This window comes from Globicephala melas, chromosome X (assembly GCF_963455315.2).
Source record: "Globicephala melas chromosome X, mGloMel1.2, whole genome shotgun sequence".
Lineage (NCBI taxonomy): Eukaryota > Metazoa > Chordata > Mammalia > Artiodactyla > Delphinidae > Globicephala > Globicephala melas.
In genome coordinates, this window is record NC_083335.1 from 108,295,299 (window position 1) to 108,309,469 (window position 14,171).

General features: G+C 43.3%; 1 protein-coding gene across 1 annotated transcript in view; it reads left to right on the forward strand.

Annotated features, from left to right (window-relative positions):
- The window catches only part of SMPX (small muscle protein X-linked), a 54,396-nt gene extending 43,386 nt beyond the window's left edge, over window positions 1–11,010 (forward strand). The window contains exon 5 of the mRNA XM_030843793.3: window positions 10,598–11,010. The gene's annotated coding sequence lies outside the window, so the exon portion shown is untranslated. The remainder of the gene's footprint in view (window positions 1–10,597) is intronic.
- The last annotated feature ends 3,161 nt before the right edge of the window (window positions 11,011–14,171 follow it).

The following is a 14,171-nucleotide window of genomic DNA, read 5'->3' on the forward strand; positions in this document are numbered from 1 at the left end:
AAAAGCCTTTCCATAGCCCCTTAAACTGGATAAAGCATCCACAGCTGCCTTTGTCCCATCACAGCTGCACCCATCACCATGGAGGAATGGATTGCCATCACTTATTTTCTTGTCTGACTTTCCTTCTAGATGTTCAGTTCCATGAAGGGGGATAACTTGCCCACTAGTGTATCCACAGTGCCTACTTAATACATTTTCTGGCATATAATGTAACCAAAATAAAACCAGGCATCTGGTTTCCACCTTTAAGACCATTTAAGCACATTTAAGCACAGAGCCTCCTCCAAAAGAAACATAAATTGATCATCAAAAGCAGTGTCAAAAAGGAATGCAAATCTTCACCTACGATTAACACTGTAAAGTGACCTAAACATTCTTGATTCATTATCAGCCTGAAAGTCCTTCATCCTAGAGACTTCTTATTCCAAATGTCTTTTCATCCTTTCCCCAGAATCCGGTTATCCGATTGCCCCAGCCCTTCTTTTTTCTGTAATTTCAACTCAATTCACTGCTTTCAGTGCTCTCCGCCCATTTAGACCTCCACCAACCATCAGCGCCACAAAGAGCTTGACTCCAAGACAACAAAGACTCAGTCCTTGGTGCTGGGAAAACTGGACAGCTACATGTAAAAGTATGAGATTAGATCACTCCCTAACACCATACACAAAAATAAGCTCAAAATGGGTTAAAGACCTAAATGTAAGGCCAGAAACTATCAAACTCTTAGAGGAAAACATAGGCAGAACACTCTATGACATAAATCACAGCAAGGTCCTTTTTGACCCACCTCCTAGAGAAATGGAAATAAAAACAAAAGTAAACAAATGGGACCTAATGAAACTTAAAAGCTTTTGTGCAGCCAAGGAAACCATAAAGAAGACCAAAAGACAACCCTCAGAATGGGAGAAAATATTTGCAAATGAAGCAACTGACAAAGGATTAATCTCCAAAATTTATAAGCAGCTCATGCAGCTTAATAACAAAAAAACAAACAACCCAATCCAAAAATGGGCACAAGACCTAAATAGACATTTCTCCAAAGAAGATATACAGAGTGCCAACAAACACATGAAAGAATGTTCAACATCACTAATCATTAGAGAAATGCAAATCAAAACTACAATGAGATATCATCTCACACCAGTCAGAATGGCCATCATCAAAAAATCTAGAAACAATCAATGCTGGAGAGGGTGTGGAGAAAAGGGAACCCTCTTACACTGTTGGTGGGAATGTAAATTGATACAGCCACTGTGGAGAACAGTATGGAGGTTCCTTAAAAAACTACAAATAGAACTACCATATGACCCAGCAATCCCACTACTGGGCATATACCCTGAGAAAACCAAAATTCAAAAAGAGTCATGTACCAAAATGTTCATTGCAGCTCTATTTACAATAGCCCAGAGATGGAAACAACCTAAGTGTCCATCATCGGATGAATGGATAAAGAAGATGTGGCACATATATACAATGGAATATTACTCAGCCATAAAAAGAGATGAAATTGAGCTATTTGTAATGAGGTGGATAGACCTAGAGTCCGTCATACAGAGTGAAGTAAGTCAGAAAGAGAGAGACAAATACCGTATGCTAACACATATATATGGAATTTAAGGGAAAAAAAATGTCATGAAAAACCTAGGGGTGAAACAGGAATAAAGACACAGACTTACTAGAGAATGGACTTGAGGCTATGGGGAGGGGGAAGGGTAAACGGTGACAAAGCGATAAAGAGGCATGGACATATATACACTACCAAACGTAAGGTAGATAGCTAGTGGGAAGCAGCCGCATAGCACAGGGAGATCAGCTCGGTGCTTTGTGACCGCCTGGAGGGGTGGGATAGGGAGGGAGGCGCAAGCGGGAAGAGATATGGGAATATATGTATATATATAACTGATTCATTTTGTTGTGAAGCTGAAACTAACATACCATTGTAAAGCAATTATACTCCAATAAAGATGTTAAAAAAAAATGACTGATGAGAGATAGACATAGAAGATAGATTCATAGATGACAGATAGATAACCTTTATACTTCATGGCTTGTTCTGAAATAAATAAACAAACAAAAACCCTAAAATCAAATGAAGATTTCAGATTCAATGTCAAAACAACATTATTCACAATGCAAGTTTCTGTTCACAGTTCCTGTTTTCCTAAATCCCTTTATGATAGTGTATTGGAATGAAGTCTTATATTGTATAAGAATACCAGTACAATAAGTTGAACAGTTGCTTTTGACCAACAAAAAAGAACTATTTATGTTAGTATATGCCCAAGCACTCTTTTTTACAAAAGAATGATGTCAGGAACTACAGGGCTTTTGTTGAAGAGCCTCTGGTCAAAAGCAAAGGACATTTGATAGTTAAATGCAAGGAGGGGGCAGGAAATAAATGAAGACAAACAAGAGGAAATGATTATTTGATTGTGACTGAAAGACTAGAGCACACAAAGCCATGTAGATTAGCAAACCCAAAATGCCAGCATTCCTTCTGAGCTGTAAAAAAAAAAAAAAAAAAAAAGACTCAGTCTTGCTTGGACGGCAGAGGAGGAGGGCAGGCACGTCGATCTATAAGCTGTTTTGGGTCTTCAGCTTGGAGTAATAGTAACAGTTCACATTTATCGAGCATTTACTATGTGGGAAGCACTCTGCTGAACACTTTAATATGTTATCCTCACAACATCCCTGGGAGTTTGGTACTGTTACTTTCCTGTACTTAATAGAACACTTACCCAAGGTGAAGCAGCTAGAAAGTAGGACTGCTGGGATCCGAAAGCAGAGTCTGCACTACAATGTCTCCAACAGAAGGCGCTCAGTAAACAGTTGAATTTATAGACAGGGCCCACCTGGGAAGCAGCTTGGAGGCTGGCAAGGCAAAGGGTGTTGAAGCAATTTCTCTGATGAATTCATTGCCAGCACATGTCAAAGCTTTACTTCAAAGCTGCTTAAAGAGGCTTCAAAAAGCCAGTTCAAAAACGTGGAATAGGAAAAAATGTGGTTAGACAACACTGTTAGACTGGGTATAAGTGGTCTTTAAACTCTGTCACAAGGCTAATTTAGTGAGGCAGGTAAATCTAATTTCCCACAAGGGGATCTTAATCTCATTAAAGTTATCAGAAAAAAAATCACTCATATGTTTTATCAGAAATGCTTCTCAGAAGGGACCACTCATCACACCAGAGCAGACAGCCTTCCAGCTCAGGTTTGGGATCATTTTTGTTCACAGAACCAGCCCTCTCTAGAGTGGGGTTTCTCACCCTCAGCACTACTGACATTTGGGCCAGATAACTCTTTGGAGTGGGGGTTGTCCTGGGGCCTGTAGGCTGTTTAGCACATCCCTGGCCCTACCCACTAGATGTCAGTGGCACTCCCTCCTCCTCGTTTTAATAACCAAAAATGTCTCCACATATCACCAAATGGCCCCTGGGGGGCAAAATACCATCCCTTTCGTTGAGAATCACTGCTCTAGACCCTCGATTCTCAAAGTGTAGTCCATGGGCCAACAGCAACAGCATCCCTTGAGAGGTTGCTAGAAATGTACAACCTCAGGCCACATCCCAGGCCTCCTGAGTCAGAATCTGCAGTTTAACAGGATCACCAAGTACTTCCTCTGGACATTAAAGTCTGAGAAGTGCTCCTAGATCAGCGGTTTGCAACCTTGGCTGCACATCAGAAGCCTGGGAGCTTTAAAAAATACTGAGCCCACCCGCAGAGACGCTGATGTCATTGCTCTGGGGCAGCCTGGGCCTCGGAAGTTTTAATAACTCACCAGATGATTCTAATGTGTAGCCAAGTTTGAGCTCCTGTTGTGGGGGGTTTAAAAAAACTCATCCCCCTCCCCAACTTTAGGAGCGACTTACCACAGCTTCTAAATAAGACCCCACATCTCCAAGGCGATGCTTTTCTTTCCATGAACATCCTTCTTTTTTGACCTCTTATCACTTTTAAGGTGATAAAATTAAAGGCCTTTGATGAAGGCTTCAAAAGGGACGATTTGGCCATAACTAACTTTAAAAATAACGGTTGGACTGATTTGGGGAAAAAAATGAAGGCACTGATTTAAGCTTGCCCAGATAGCTTTTTAAAGAAGAGCCATCAAAATCACCCCTCAAAATCTTGCTAATTAAAAATCAATTCCGTACTTGAAAAATAAACCCAGACATTAAATGGTGAACTCTATCAAGAAAACTGTTTTGCATGAAGTGTACAATTGTATAAAGAGCCCATGCAAATTGGGAAGCAAAACATTAACACCTTAATAGATAAATAAAGGAAATGAACTCACAATTCACAGAAGTAGATGTATAATTAGTAGAGAAGCCATGAGAAAATATGCCTCACTAGTATTCAAAGGGGGATACTCAATGAAAAAAGAGTTAGCAATTTTTCTCTTGTAATATTCACAAAAATAAGTGGGAAAATGATCATGAAATGGACACTTTCTCATTCCCTCAACAGATATTGTCTTCTGTACAGCAGGCGCTATGCCAGTCTAGATGATGAGGGTGTGGGGCTTAGTAAATGGAGAAAGTTCCAGCCATTGTGGATTTGTATGTCCTCCAACCCACTTAGGCCTTGATGGACGCCATCCTAAAGAAAACGTGTGGGAGAAGGTGTGGGAGAAGTTTTGTTCACTTTTGATAGCAAAATTGATTAAGAACCTGTGTCCAACAATAGGATTACGATTAATTCAACTCTCATATATCCACCTGATGGAATAGTATGCACACTATCTGTGCTATAATGAATGATAAATGAAAAAGAATACAAACAGTAAAAAACTGGATAAATGATTCAGTAATCAAGTAAATTTTGAAATGCTACATGATATCATCCTCACACCCAATATACACAATATATATTTGTATATTTAAAGCTCTGAGGAGCTCTGAAACGAAGAAAATGGTTTATCTGTGCTTAACCCCATATTCCTCAATTTATCTGACCATGGAAAGATTCTTTTCCCTCCCCTCCCCTCCCTTTCTTCCGAAGGTGAAACTTGCTTTATCGTCTCTTGGAACTAGTATTTCTCAAACAAACAAACAAAACCTTGATGATATATTACTGGCATACAGGGTAGTATTTAAGAGTTATGTAAAAATAAGAGCCATACATGGGTATATACATACATAAAATAATTCATGAAGCTGTTCACTTAAGATTTGTGCATTTTACTCTCTAAAAATATTTAAAAAAACTCTACTAAATTCTGACAAGGCAAACATATCTTTTGAAATTAAAATTGGATGTTCATTAGAACAAGTACAAGAATGCCAAGTCAAATTATTTTTACATTACAGGTACATTTCTATGTATCAGTTGTTCATGCAAGGTGCCTCTAATACCGTCAACATGTAAAGATTTATTGTAGGAGCTAAGAGCTCCAGACAGGCTTTTAATCCTGGACCAGCCATTAACTAGCTGTGTGACCTTGGACCTTCACCTTGGATTCAACCCCTCTGGATTTTAATTTCCTAATTTCTCTCTCTCTCTCTTTTTTTGGCCGTGCTGCGCAGCTTGTGGGATCTTAGTTCCCTGGCCAGGGGTAGAACCCGGGCCCTCGGCAGTGAAAGCGTGGAGTCCTAACCAGTGGACCGCCAGGGAATTCCCTAATTTCCTAATTTATAAAAGGAGGAGCAATAAGAAAACTCAAGTTCCATTCAATCTTCGAAAACAGTTTTACTATTTTAGAGGATTATAAAGCTTTTATATCTGCCTGATGGTGTACCAATGGCCAGGTTTTTAATTTGAATACTGAGACTATGGACCACTGACTTCCATAATTGTTACTGTAAAAATAAACAAACAAAATATCAATCAGCTCTAAGGGAATCTCTGTGACAATGTGCTTTCCAGGATGTCTTATTAGAGAGAGACAGGGAGGCCTACATTTATTTCATATGTGAACTTTATGTCAAGAAATTGCTTTTCCGTTTGGATGTCCCAGGACCTCTGACTGCCAGAGACCGTGCCAGACAGTTCTAAGAGGATACTGGGTATTTCTGATGTAAGCGCCATTGTCCCTAGGTCTCAAATGCTCAAGCCTAAACAACATAGAAGGGTTTTGCCATCTTTGGAACCTCTTGTTAAGACAGCAGTCTACTCGACTTGTTCAATACTTTGTCTACCTCCGCGCGTTATCGAGCTCTGCTTTACTAGGGAGTCTCGGGCCAGTGTTTCTCCAGTAAAATCTGTGGCCCCTTCAGAAACAGGGTGGTCTGTGCTCTGACAGATGGAGAAATTGACCACAAAACTAGCAGCCACCAGCGGTGACTGGTCTTGGATTATACCCCTTATTCCACCAAGATCTCCCCAAACAAATTCAATGTTGTCTCACCTGCCGAACCCTGACTTGATATCCAAGGCAACAAACTCTCAATACAGTAGGATTAAAAAACCCCTTTTGAGCTTATTTTTAATGATTTGACCTGGACATGCAATTTGCCTTCTCCTTAAGGTTACTCAAATTCTCCTCACCCAGCACGTAACACTGTTGACTCTGGATTTTAGGTGCAGAATTTCCCCCCCAAAATGTCCTGCTCTTTGTGTCTTTCTGCTCTTCCCTGCTTTTACTAGTTATTGGTAGAAGCATTTCCATTTTTATTTTAGCCACCAAAGGCTTCATGACGCACAAAACCCAATTTGGGTGGATATTTTGCAGTTTAAGAAAAAAGTTTTAAAAGTTTTTACTTAGAGCTTTGTTTCTTTTACTCTGTGAGTGGCTGGTGGGGATAAAATAGTCTTGGGTTTGGAGTTACCCGGGTGCAGTTTCACGCCGTGCACTTCCTGGGTCCTCGACCTTGGCGTGGAGGTGTGCTAGGAGCTCTAGGGGACTCCACAAATGCCCTCTAACAAACTCCAGAGCTTCAACCAGTTTGCTCTGGGTGCCTGGTCAGTCATTGCATACGGAACCAGATGGAACACGAGGCACGGCCTTTCTCTCGATTACGTTTGAGTGCCACTGTGTTTATGGCTCTATGATTTAGCACCACGTAGGAAGAAGTAATCATTGCACCGCCCCCGAGTGTCTGGTTAAAGGACCAAATGCAGAGCAGTGTTGAGTGGCCTCCATTTCCTAAATGATGTACGTGGGGCTGCGGCAAGTATGAGTAACACAGCTATAAATGGGTCGGGGCAGGGTGTAAACATCACATGCTCCTCAGCCTGGACCTAGAGTGACACACGGGAGATATCTGGTGTATCACCCTTGCACCAGCCAAGGTGTGCCTTTCCCAATGTAAACTTTTTTGCTTTGGGTACAAAAGGGGTGTGCGGTAGCTGGAGAGTGACTTTTCCGCAGGGGGCCTCGCATTCTGCATCATTCTCACCAATGTCCCCGACAGGAGAACAGGACACAGGAGAATAGGTGACAGCTGTTGTCTAGGCAGCAAAGCAGTGTGGCCTGGGACACCGCCCAACACACTTGCATTCCAGCACCCCGACAAACAAGTGTGCTTTACAGCAGGGGCAATTTTAGCTCTGGATCCCTTCCCATTGTTCCCATTTTTAAATTTGAGCCCTCACCCAGGTCTCTGAATTCCTGGATTCTGGTATTCAGGTAACATAAAGGCGTTCTGAGAACACCCGGAGTCCCACCAGGCCAAGGACGGAGACTCTGGTCCTCTTGGGGCCTTGCACTCCTGGAAGGACCATCTGTGACCTTGGCCATCAGCAGTGTCCTGTGTCCAGGGCTGCTGGGCCCTCTCAAATTCTCCTGGGATCCGGGAGGGAGAGGGGAAGCTGGGGGAGGGAAGGGTGGTCTGCAGAACAACTGCAGTGACTCCTTTGTTCTATCAGCTGCCTCCTGCCCAGTTCCTTCTACAAGGAAGACCAGGGCTCACTCTGTAGATTAAATGAGGGCACTGTGTCAAGTCAGTGGTTCCTCCATCCCCATATGAAGCACAGTTCCCCTGGGGCTAGTACTGCATAAAGAATTGTGCATTTGCTTTTCCTAAATAATATGGTGATCGTGGTGGCCATGGTGGTCTGGGCAAACTGCATCAAGGTTTCCTTATGTTTCCAAAACTGTCTTAAAGTCAGAGAGGTCCACAAGCCGAAGCCGGTCATGAGGGGCATCTTAGGGTTTTTAAACAGTCACTGGAGGGTCACTGCAAATGGCTCATCCTCTTTCTCAGTATAGCTATAATTCCACCGATGTGAGACAGATGTGTGTGGGTCAAAGTCCATATCAAGCCTGTCATAGAAATGGTTCCCATTTCTGGTTGCAGATGAGGCTTCACAGTCTGGACACTTCTTGGAGAGAAATGCCACCTCACAGAACAGGCTTCAGTGACAACTTACTATGAATCATCACCCCTTCCATGCTGCTCAGAGAAGCCCAAGGAATGTCTCGGTTTCAAGGGCAGCTTGTGCTGGGCCTCTCACTCGGCCAGACAGACCGGCCATATGTCACCCAGCACAGTGACCACAGCAGTAAAATGGCTTGGGCACACGCTGGCCATGATGGGGCTACGACTGGGGCCTAGGACAGGTGTAACAGCACAGTGGGGACGCAGCGCAGCTCATCAACACTGCCGGTTTCCTGCATCTTCGGTTCCTCGCCCACTCCTGCTACCTCACCAGCACTCCGATCCCACTTCTTGTCCTGCTCTCACCCCTCCAGCACTCCACCTCACCAATCCCTAGGCTCCCGCTTTGTGTCAGGTGCCATGATAGGAAATGGGATGCAAAAACGAATAGGGCATGTTCATACCCTTCAGAAGGTCACGGCCTAGAGGCAGGACAGCTATGGCGGGAAAGAGATGAGCCGGGAGAGAGGATGCATATAGGCAACTAATTACACCGCAGCCTATGATGTGGCGAGCCATGGGGGGAGGGGAGGATTTTAGTCTAAAGTTATCAGGCAAGAGGGAGTGGCCTGAAGGCTTGAATCACGTTACACAAGCAGTGAGTGTCCAACAAACTCGGTTCAGGTTGCGCGAGGGAGAAACAGACTGGCATGGGGAGGCGGGCGCCCTGGTGACGCTGGGAAGCTGCTGGTCAACAAAGTACATTTCAGCCAGGAAATCCTGGGCTGGGAAGGAGATGGTATCTTGCTTCTTCCTGGTGAATGACCTGGACTAAAAATTGAGTTTCTAACAAAGAGAAATAAATGCTAGAAAAAATACGTGAGCCAGTGCTGACGGCTGTTGGTAACATTTTCAGTTCTGCAGTCAATGATGCCTTCCTACCTTCCCCTCCAGTTCAAAAACCATCCAAACCTTCCCGTTAGTGGAGTGGAAGGAGCCCTACAGTCAGGACACAGGAATTCAAATCCCAGCTTTTCTCTTTACCAGCTATGAGACTTTGGGCTACTCACTTGGCTCTTTGAACCTCTAGGTGTTTCATCTCAACAATGAGTATAATACAACCTGCATCACAGCAATGCTATATAACTGTTAAGTGGTGCAACAGGCTTTGTAAACTCTAAAGAAATACACAGGAAAGCAAAACTTTCTAAAAGACCTCTGCTGCAGAATTCTCCTCGGGGCTCAGTGGCCACAACTGCGTCACATGGCTGTCCCAAGCCATGAGAGAGACTGGGAAAGAGAGTATTTGGCTACCAGCCTTTGGAGTAGAGAAAAGCAAGGGCGAAGGGGATTGTGAATGGATATGGAGAGAGCCAAGTCATAGCGACTGCCGCAGCGGGGGTGGGGGGATCCTTGTCTGTGGAGTTTTGTTTCTACAGCCATTGGTGCTAAAAAAAAGTAAGCATTCTATTTCTTAGAAAAGATTCAGCCCATCCACATAAGTAAAGCATGCAAGAAAAGGCAGCAAAGAATAATGGAAAACAAATGGGTGAATAATGTTCAACCATCTCGGCACTGCAAGAGCCTTTAAAAGAAATGGCACCGTATCAATTAGCTATGGCTGCAATAACCAACCATCGCCAAATCCAATGCCCTAAAACAAAAGCATTTATTACTCTGGCTCATGTGTTTGTGGCTTAGCTGATCTAGGCTGGGCTCACTAACGTATCGGTGTCAGCTGGGGGCTCTGTTCCACATGCTGCCCGTCCTTCTCCAGGAACCCACAGGCAAGCCTGGGCATACCCTACTTGTGGCAATGGCAGACGTGCAGGAGGGAAAACCAAAACACGTGATCCCTCTTAAGGCTCAGGCTCAGAACTGACACACCATCACTTCTACCTCATCCTGTTGGCCAAAGCAAGTCACATGGCTAACCTCAGGCATGAGGAATCCTACCCTACTCATGATGGTAGGAAACTAAAAAGTTACATGGCCATGGGGGTGGCTCTAGGGAGGGGTGGAGGATGGGAGCCATGAATGCAAATTTACCAAGGCACCAAAGGTCTTGCAAGTCATAATCATAAGGTCGGCATTATAGTCTAATCCTTCAGAAGGAAGCCATCCTCCTTTAGTTTAGAATTACTCAGATCACTAGAGCCAGAGTTGATGGTCACACCTTCTACTCATAGTTCACTTTACCTTCATGGAATCGAGAAATGAAGTTTTCAAGTGAAAATGAGGCCTTCAATTTTGACTTGTACCTATCATATTGATTTACAAGCTGTCCCTAAAAGTACCTCATGGAAACTCAACTAACGGTTCCTTTGCTTTTTCCTTTGCAGGCTTGATGTGAAGAACTGAAGAGTAAGAGAATGGATTCAAATGAAAATAGCTCACTGAAAAGTTTTATATATTTGTATGAAGATTACGTACCTCCCGAATGCCTAAGACTCTAGCAGAAACGTCCTGGTTGTACATTTATATCTCTTCCTTCTAGCTGGCTGCACTACTTACTTTATCTTCACGTTCGGCAGCTTGCAGAGCAAATCAGCTCAAGAATTCACCACTTGGGAGGGTGTGGTTTTGAGGAGGGATATGATTCTATGGAGAAGGATATGGCAATATGCATAGCAATGATTTTGATTGAAAGTTCTCTGAGCGACTTCCCACACTATTTTGGTCAATATTTGGAATGTATTTTAGTTCTTCATCTTCTAAATTATGTCAATAAACTTTTTATGAGTTCAAATAAATATCTGAGTAAATGTAAAATGTGAATCTAGACTACATTAATTTTCATATCTTCAGATAGCTACATATTCCCCCACATGGATAGAAATGAGATGTAAGTGCCAACCAAATTCCACATTGCCTAAGTGGGGGCTTCTCATTCTGAATTACTGGGGACCACAGGTAAAGCTATGGCTGACTTATCATTGCAAATGAAGTTAAGTAATGCCTGAGGAACTGGGCATCACTGACATTCCTCCTTCAGGGACAGCTTTTATGGTGAGTGCATTTTACTTCCATAGACGCTCAGAAATTCCCTTTGGCCAGATGGAGTAGAGTCCATTATAAGGCACAATAAAGTAAAGCTGAGACGTCAGAATGAAAGCGAGGGGCAGCTCATACCTTAGCTATCCAAAGAAAGAATAAGTGTGTCTACTGGTGCTAAGATGGAGAGTCTCTATGAAACAATCACAAGCCAAGAAGAATTAGCCATGCCACGCTAGAGTCTGCTGATCTTCCCAGATGTCCCTGTAACTTCACAATACGAAGATTTGAGGGACCAGGTTCTCGAGATCACACCGTTTTAGAGACAACTGTATCACCCACTTGGTAGGCAGACACCCCAACACCATGACTTTTTTCCTCACTTCACTGCCTGCCATTACAAGAAAACCAGATGTGCTTTCAAACATCCCAAGCACAAATTAGTCTTTAGCTTTTCTGTTTCGTAGAGATAGGTTTCCAGAAGCAGGGCTATTATTGCACACACGTGACTGGCTGCAGATTAAGGCGGTGCCCGATGAGCTTAGGTTTTGTGAAGGGGCGCCCACCTGGTCGTGGGTCCCAGGCACCTCGCTGGGCTGTGGCTTAGCCTGATGATCTAAATCTACTGTAGACATACAGGGCGGGGAATATCAAGCAGAACAAAATATACCAGATCATCATCTGTCAACAGAACAGATCCTAAGTAATATGGTGATGTGTTGCCTCAGGCCATTCCACTCCTTCCTAATTAGGGTAGTTGGGTAGGGTTACAAAATTTGCCCCAGTGTTCCTTTTGTTTATATATAAATGATCCATGTTCAGTTTCAAAATTAAATTCTGGTTTCATGTTATAAAAACCGTCTTCATATTTTAATGCAGTCTGTCTCCCAAGTCAAATTTGCAGCATAAAGACCAGAGTCGTTAGACAAATTCAATGTATTTTTTTAGTTTTTCACTTAATATGTATTTTATTTTGTTAAGACTCAAATTCACTTGTTAGACCTGCGCGGTCTCCTAGGAGTTTCGACTCGCCCAGGAAACAACAAGAGTCGGAAGTCGATGCAAAACGCAAGAGGTTTATTGAAGGCCGGTGCACCGGGGTTCCTTGGTCCTCATGCAGGAGGTCGAAGAAGAAAACCTTTTGGGCGCGAATATGTCAGTTTTATAGGTTCCCACTTCCCCGTATGTAAATTATAGATTTGGTTGTGTTCTCCTGCTGATTGGTCCCGGCTTAGGCTCGGACCAGAGAGGGAACTTGTCCCCAGCTGCCTGATTGGTCTTTGACAGACACCTTTTTTACATTTTGTTATCTCCCTCCTTCTCCCCAGCTGCCTGATTGGTCTTTGACAGACACCTTTTTTACATTTTGTTATCTCCCTCCTTCTCGGAAGGGGGCCGGACATCCTGGAAATTCACCCATTGTCTAAGAAGCCCCTATTGTCTGGAGAGTTCTTAATCATTAGCTGGAACAATGTCCCTCGAGTCCCACATTCCCCCCTTTTTCTTGTGACTATTGATTCCAATCATGGAATCTCAACCTTCTGTTCGTAAACTTTGGTACTGTTGTCTTAACATTAGAACTTGTACAGTACTGATACGTTCTCTAATAAATGCTATCAAGCGATTTAGAACACATGGTCCAAAAGTTAAAATCAACAATAAAACAATAAGAGGTCCCAACAGAGTAGAGATTAAGGTGGTAAACCAGGGGGACTTATCAAACCATGATTGAAACCATCCTTTTTCGTTTTCTCTCTCCTTTTGCCTTTTATCTAAGCGTTCCCTTAGTTTATCCATGGTTTTGGTAATGGTTCCTGAATGATCAATATAAAAGCAACATTCTTCTTTTAGAGCGGCGCATAATCCCCCTTCTTTAAGAAACAGCAAATCTAGGCCTCTTCTATTCTGCAACACCATTTCTGAAAGTGAGGTGAGTGATTCCTTTAGTTGAGTTATGGAACTTTCTAATGCTCGAAGGTCGATGTCTACAGCCTGTCTTAAACTTGCATAATACTGGGGTTGTTGTATGAGGGCTGTGGTTCCTGTTCCTATCCCGGCAGATATTCCTAGTCCTAGAAGGACAGCCAATGTGAGGGTTACAGGCTCTCTTCCTTCTCGTTTTTCCCTCGTATTCATCTAAGAAGGACGAATCTGAATGACAGATAAGTCTAGGAACTAATTGCACTAGCACACAAAAATCAGCTGAATTGTTGAGAACCTCTAGAGAGACACAAGGGGTTAGCCCCGTGTTACATGCCCACCATCCATCTTGGGGAGGTACAAGATATCCCGAGCCTGAAGGGAGGCTGAAATCATGACAAAGGTGTCGATGGGACTGGGGAGGTGTTCCTATACAAGTACCATTTCCAGAAACCGAAGACAGAGTTAATTTACTGTTCCCTTTCTGTTTCCATCGACAATGGTCCGGGGAGCTGACATTAGTATAATTAGAACTATATCCTATAGCATCATAATAAGGGGGAGGGGCAGCATAACAGAGCCAACATGATTTTGTAGCCTCCAGGTTTGTAGCATTAAGGACCGTAAAGGCTGCCTGCACCAAAGAAAGCATCCTATCCTGAGGAGTCCCAGGCTTAACTGTGGGTTCTTTGGATCCAGAGGTTTCATTAGTCTCATTCTTTGTTGACGTAGTTGGAGGGGCCGGGGGAAGCAAAGGGGGGCCAAGTACGGGATTTGGGCCTATTGATATAGGAGCAGGAGTCTCAATCTTTAGCTTAAGGGTCATTAATATTCCCAAATCATATCCATTCTTGTAAAATCTAATGCCCCATGAGTGGCCATTTACCCATTTTTTATCTCTTTTTCCAGGATTACTAAAGGAAATTTTGAGGGGGTGGCACCATCCTGAACATTCGGGGGCGACGGGTCGGGGACCCCTATAAGTATGAGTGTAGTTGGCTG